Here is a 7,662-nt window from a genome sequence, read left to right on the forward strand (position 1 = left end):
CATTCTATGCCCATAATATAGATTAGGAACCCCTTCTACATAACTTTAATCAAGAAGATAAATAAATCAAAAAGATATTTTAAAAAAATTTAAATTAATATAGCTACAAGCACACTTTATCTTCAAAAATATTGTATTCATTATCTCTATGGTCTTTTATCCTTGATTAAGAGGGAAAGATAGCAAATTCTAATTAAAAATATGAGTTGAAATACAAAAAGGCCTTATATAGTGTTTTTAACCATGCTTTGGACCCAAGCATGCCATACACATTCTATGAAGAGGTCGTATAGGGCGGGCAATGCCTCCCTACTACTGTGGCTGGTTCCACGAAGCAAATAGATGCTACAAGTTGTTCACCTCGAATCTGCTACCCTCAGCCCTCAGACCCGAATCAAGCTCTATACCCACAACACCCTCTCAGCCCGTCAGCCGTTGTGAAGCCAAAAATACATGAAAATTGGTGCATGAGTTGTGTGGTCAAAATTGTAAGATAAGGGTGTGACTCACATAGTAAATGAGCAATGGATATATTGCTTGTATCTTGTATCTTCTTGCTTGTTGTTGCATAAGAGAAATGTGGGATTGGTTGTTTCTTTGTGGTGAACATAGCCCAAAATGGGTGAACCATGTATATCGGTGTCTCTCTTTCTTTTCCATTCTATGTGATTTCTATATTGTGTGTTATATGCATTGCACTTCTTGCATTGTTGCTATGTATTGCATTGCTTCCAACAGTTGTATGAGAGCCATCTTTCAACAACATCCCTTGGCTCCTTTGGAAGGAGGTTATTGGTTCACGTGGGAGCAATGATGGAAGAAGGTAGGTTCAAAATCGAGAAGTTCAACGTCAAGAACCACGAGCATTGGAAGATGTAGATCGAGGATTATCTATACCAGAGGGACCTTTTCTTGCCATTAGGCGGGATAGAAAAGAAGCTTGTGAGTATGTTTGCTCAATCAAAATTGGCAGGTTCTTATAAAAAAGGTGCTAGGAATGATATGACTGTGTTTGGCAGTGTTAGTGGCTTTTAATTTTCTTGAACAGAAGACAATAAAAGACTTAATGAGCACACTAGATACATTGTATGAAAAACATCAGCTTCTATCAAGACATTTCTTATCAAGTGTCTATTCAATCTGAATATGTTAAAAGGCGGTATATAGCTAATCATTTGAATCAATTCAATATGACTACAAGCCAACTAAGGTTTGTAGGAGTAAAATTTGATCTCCCCTGATTTTGTGTTCATTGCCCAAAAGTTGGGATGGCTTGGTGATGGACATGAGTAACTTTGTTTCTGGGTCAAACACTTTAAATTGTTGGTGTTCTCCTTAGCAAGGAAATGCGATGGAAAAGCATAGGTGAAATATTAGGTAATGCTTTGACTCTTAAGAATAAGGGAAGACAAATGGAGAGATGAATGAGACCTGGACATCACGATAAGTCAAGAAGAAGCAGATCCAAATTTAAAGGGAGCCTAGAGTGCTGGCATTGTGAGAAGAAAGAACACTTGAAGAAAGACTATTGGTTGCAAAAGAAAAAGGAAGGGGATGGACAACAAGGAATAAGCAAGAAGAAAATGTAGTAGGTACTGTGTTGCAAACTGCCTTCATTCTTTCATTTGATACTATCACTAATGCATGGGTAGTGGACTCAGGGGCTTCATTTCATGCTATACCTCATAGGAAATATTTTCAAGATTATGTTCAAGGTGATTTTGGACAAGTTCATTTAGGTGATAATGAAGCATTGAAGGTTGTTAGAAAGGGCAAGTTCTGGATAAAATTGGAGAATGGAAACCAATGGTTGCGCTGAAGGAGGTAAGGCATGCTCCAAACTTAAGAAAAACTTAATTTCAGCTGGATATAAAGAGATGATGCAGGTTGCACAACCACGTGCAAAAAATTGATGGAAGGTCACCAAAGGGTCAATGGTAATAGCAAAAGGACCCAAGGTAGGTACACTATATTTATGTATCGGTAATGTTTACTTCTCTATTACTTTAGTTTCTTTAGGACCAGATACAGCTCTGTGGCAATCATAGGGTTGGACACATGAGTGAGAAGGGGATGCATATTCTTCACTCAAGAAAGCTATTGACAAGTTTGAAGCGGATGCAGATTCTTCACTCAAGAAAGTTGTTGCCAAGTTTGAAGCAGGTTGATTTAGACTTTTGTGAGAACTGTGTTTTTGGAAACCAAAAGAGAGCCAGATTTCTTAGAGTTGGGGAAACAAAAGAAGAGAGAAAAGTCAGAGCTTGTGCATATAGATGTATATGGGATCCTGTTGATGTATCATGTCTTGGTGGTTCTCACTATTATGTTACTTTTATTAACGATGCAACTAGAAAAACTTGGGTTTATTGCATTCAAAGAAAATTTGATGTATTTGAAACTTTTAAGAAATGGAAAGCTTTAGCTGAGAATGAGGTAGGAAAGAAGTTAAAGGGTCGCAACTCATGGATGCAAATACTTCAACAAAGAGTTTGATAGTTACTTTTCATACAATAAAATTCTTAGAGAGAAGACCAACTCCAAGAATGCCTCAATAAAATCGCGTGTCAGAGAGGATGAATAGAACAATCATGGAGCATGAGACTACATGTAGGGTTTGAGAGTGCTCTCAACGGAAGCAAGAACGGAAGAAGGAGAGAGAGAGATAGAGAGCCACACAAGTTTGGTGGGTGCAGAACCTGGGTGCAGAACCACCCTAATCTTCTTTTTCATTCATTTATATATGTGTTTGAGTATTGTACATAACTGGGGTTAAGGCACAGTGACCTTTAACCCCACAACCTCCCACTTAAAGGACAATGTGCCTTTAAGGGAGAACAACCAGTGAGCATACTATCCAATGCCCATCAATACACGACAATACTCAAACCGCTGACTAGGTAGACTCTTCGTCAGCATATTTGCAAGGTTATCATCTGTATGAACCTTGACAAGCTCTATGCGCTTGTCCTCAAGTACCTCCCTGATGAAATGGTACCTGACCTCAATGTGTTTGGTCTTTGCATGAAAGATCGGATTCCATGCTAGCTGAATAGCACTCATGGAATCACTATGCAATGTCGGTACACCTGTATGAATCCCCAAATCTCCCACTAGCCGATCAAGCCATATAGCCTCCTTGCAACCCTCTGTGGCTGCAACATACTCAGCCTCTGTGGTAGACAAAGCAACGCACTTCTGTGCGCGAGACATCCACGACACTGCACCACCTGCAAAGGTGAACACATAACCAGAAGTGGATCTCCTACTATCCACATGCCCTGCATAGTCTGAATCTGTGTACCCAAGTACACGCATGTCTCCTTTACCAAAGCAAATGCACATCTCCTTGGTACCCTTCATGTACCTCATGATGCACTTAACTGCCTCCCAATGCCTCTTTCCTGGATTAGCCATATACTGGCTAACAACTCCCACTGCAAATGCAATGTTTGGTCTAGTAGCTATCATAGCATACATAAGACTCCCAACTGCTGATGCATAAGGAACCTTGGCCATCATGGCCCTCTCCTCATCTGATTTGGGACTATCTGTATGACTCAGTTTCACATATGGAGGCAATGAAGTACTCACTACCTTCCCCCCCTCCATATTGAAATGCTGCAATACTTTTGTAACATACTCTTTTTGTGAAAGCCAAAGAAGTTTCCTACTCCGATCACGCGTGATGCGCATACCAAGAATATGACCTGCAAATCCCAAATCCTTCATATCAAAGGCCTCATGCAACTTGGCCTCTCCAACAGTTCCTATGATGTGGAATGATGCAGTGGCACATGTGGCTGATGTGGCAGCATGTGTGGCAATCTATTATCCTTAGCCCTTTTAGTGTAGAGGCAGTGATCAATTTCACTCCTTCTAAAACCCTGGGACCGAATGAAAGCATCAAACTTCTGATACCATTCTCTAGGTGCTTGCTTAAGACCATAGAGACTCTTCTTCAGCTTGCAAACTAAATGCTCTTTGCCCTTTTCTTCAAAGCCTTCCGGCTGCACCATGTAAATTTCCTCATGCAAATCCCCATGCAAGAAAGCTGTCTTGACATCCATTTGCATAAGCTCCATATCCTCTACTACCACTAGTCCAAGCATGCATCTAAGTGTGGTCATCTTCACAACCGGAGAGAATATCTCATCAAAGTCCACACCCTTCTCTTGCTTGAACCCTTTAGCAACCAAACGGGCCTTGTACCTAGGCACATCATCACCTGTGACCTTCATTTTGTAGACCCATTTACATGGCAATGCTTTCTTTCCATGTGGCAAAGAAACCAAGTCCCAAGTCTTATTCTTCATAAGTGAACTCATCTCTGATTGCATAGCATACTCCCACTTGCGTTGATCCTCACGCATCATAGCCTCTTTGTAGCAAGAAGGCTCCCCGCAATCAGTAAGCATCACATAGTCTACTCCTGGAACAAACCTATCAGGTGGTCTGACACTCTAGATGATCTTCTCAAGGGCATTTCAGCTTGCTGTCCCATTTGCATATCAGCCACATTTGGCTCATCATTTCCACCAATAGCTGATACTTGGTGGCACCATTTCTTGCACATTTGGTGCATGGACAGCTTGCTGTCTATCAACATATGTAGGTGGATTCACATCCTGGAAAGTGATTCTCCTCATTTCCACATCCCTCATGGGTGCCTTATGCATCTTCTTCTCATTGAAGACCACATCATGGCTGCGTATGATTTTCTTTGCTTCTGGACCTTAAAGACGATAGCCCATCTCTCCACTTTCACCATAACCTAGAAAGATGCATTACGCTCGCACAAAACACATTGAGATTCAATATCACTTTGTACGTGAGCTGATCATGGATGGAGAGGTTGACTTGGTGTATTGTCCGACTACAGAGAATGCTGCGGACATCTTCATGTAGGCTCTTGGAAGAGACTTGCTGGAGAGGCATCTTCATCGACTTAGCATTGGGGACCGAAAAAGTAAGTTCACTTGCGGGTGGACATTGAGGAGGGGTGTTAGATATCAATGCTCCACTCTCGTGTAACTATGCGAGAACCAGCTAACTCTACTTGTAAGCCCCCCATATGAGGAGAAGGCATTTGAGTAGCTCGATTATCCGGTAAGGTCCTGGTTTGGAACCAGATGGGGGCCATGTGTGGCCTGATGGCTGGACGGCTTTAGATAGAGTTGGCACACCGCCAACTAGGCTACATGCAAGTGCGGGAAGGCATCCCTTGACTGATCGCACTAAGGGTAGACGGAGCATTTCTCGGGGTAGCCCACTCTCGGGTTGCGGGGCCCATTTGGAGCCTCAGATGATCCCGAATGGCTGTGGGCCAAATGGAGACTGTAGCTCAGTTGCTCTATTTTGCACACCGGTTCTATCATATGGTCGGTGGCCTATTTCGCGACCGACAGTCGACCGTTTTAGGTGGACTGGGTTGACCACCCAATTGAGCCTAACCGACTACGACTGGTGGCTATGTAAGAGCAAGCCTGTGAAGCCCATTTCATCACTGGCTACAGCAACCCTTATTCCTTAGCATTCAGCCTCCGTCTTCTACTGTTTCCAGTATGCCATCGAAGCTTCTTCCACAGGAGCGCACCGCTGGGAGGCAGCACCATCTATTGTATCAGTTCTACAGTAATCAAATTTTTGATTCTCCATACTATCTTGTTTTCTCTCTTGCATACGTGATCCTGTTATCTATTGAGCACAGATGTTGTATTATTTTCTTATAGAAAGGAGTGAGAAATGAATGAAAGGGAGAGAGAGAGAGAGAGAGAGAGAGAGAGAGAGAGAGAGAGAGAGAGAGAGAGAGAGAGAGAGAGAGAGAGATTAAGGAACTCAAAGTATTGACCCAACTTGTTGATTGGTATCTTCAACAAATTTGGTTCTTTGAATGTCTTGGTGACCAACTATATTCTTGTTTTAAAAGAATTAGAATGACATTGGCTGAGTTGAGGTGACTAGCAAGATTTAACACTCAAATGCATGCTTGTTGTGGCCTACAAAGATGATGCCTTTATAAAAAAAAAAGTTTGATTATCTAGCTATTCTTGGTGGACAATTGTGTTTCTGAACTACAATGTTACTCTTTCTTGCATTTTAAAATACTAATATATGTGCTTATACTATTTGAATTTAATAAAGTGTTATAGAATTTATTTCCATTAAACAAATGAAAGGTGATGAATTTCCATTGGAACCATTTAAGTGTATTGAGGATGAGAATACACTAAGAAAACAACATGAGGAATGATGGAGAATCAATTATCAACTCCTAGTTCACATCAAAAGGAATTTGTATAGCTCAGAGGAAAGTCTTCTTCCATGTAAAAGACATTCTACTCAACCAACTAGTGAGGAAAATTATGAATATCAAGTTAACATGTCTTCAAAGCTTTTTAATAGATTACTAAGCCTAAGTATTCTTGAACTCTAGCAGTGTGAATGGGATTAGGATAGATCAAAGACAAAGGAAATGATGTCGTCAAGCGATGATAGGTTTGAGTTGCATTCTAAGGACTTCAATGTGGTGCCTCATGTGCTTTCACAATCCAATACAACATATGATCACATTTGCCCATACATACATACTTCAACACTCCATTCATTGATGGTGTCTATCACAAAGAGAGTTAGGATTTAAACATTTCAAACTTCTCACGAGGAAAGGCTTTTGTGAACAATTCAGTTGCCTGGTCCTTGGAGGAGATGTGAATTGGTTGGATAGTTCCTTCCTTCACATGATGTCAAATGACATGGTAGCAGATATCAAAGTGCTTTGACCTTTCATAATCTTTTAGGTTCTTTTCCAATGCAATGGCACTTTGGTTGTCATAAAAGATCATGCTAGCACCATTTTGGCCTACACTAAGATCCTCCATGAGCCTTTTGACAAAGTGTGGATCGTACTTAGCCTAGTGCACACAAGAGTAGCGGAAGAACTAAGGAGGTTCAAAGCACACTAAATAAGACATGAGAGGGAGGTAGCAAATCTATATCTCTTGCAATGTGTGTTCAACAATACATGATAGGCCTCTTATATAGAGAGTGCCCTTTGAATAGTCAACACATGTGTGATCCTCTCATCCACATCTCTCCTTGTGGATATCCTCAATCCACATCTCCACATCATGTAGTCCACATCATAGGGTGGCTACTTTAATTCTTTCCTATACCATACCTTAGCCTCTAATTATGTGCTCATGGCACCATATCTCAACACCTCCCCTTGGTGCCATGATCCTTTGGCTACTGCAAGGTGGTCAGATGTGAGTTACATTCCATCACCTCCCCTTAGTGCATACCTTGCTACATAAGGTGGTCAAGTGTGGTTTTTACAAGATCAAATCCTCCCCTGGGTGCTTTCATAGCTACTCGCAGGTAATCAGGTTTGTTTTACAAAACATAGGCAAGGTTGGCAAGGTTTTTATTTGTCGATGGCATTCGCTTCTTCTCTTGACGTAGCTTGTGCTTTGTTCTTCCATGTGCCTTAATGCTTTCTGTGTGGATGCCATGCTTTTTGCTATGGTCATCTCATGCACTTGTGCTTTTGGCATGCTTTTTGCATTCATGCATTGCTTTTCCATTTGTTGCAAAGGTCTTACCAATTGATTTCTTTCAATATTGGCAGTGTCTAATTGCATACAATGATTCTGACTTAACAAG

Source organism: Dipteris shenzhenensis, chromosome 32 (assembly GCF_047967505.1).
Source record: "Dipteris shenzhenensis isolate YYH24624 ecotype China chromosome 32, Dip_SZ_1.0, whole genome shotgun sequence".
Taxonomy (NCBI): Eukaryota; Viridiplantae; Streptophyta; class Polypodiopsida; order Gleicheniales; family Dipteridaceae; genus Dipteris; species Dipteris shenzhenensis.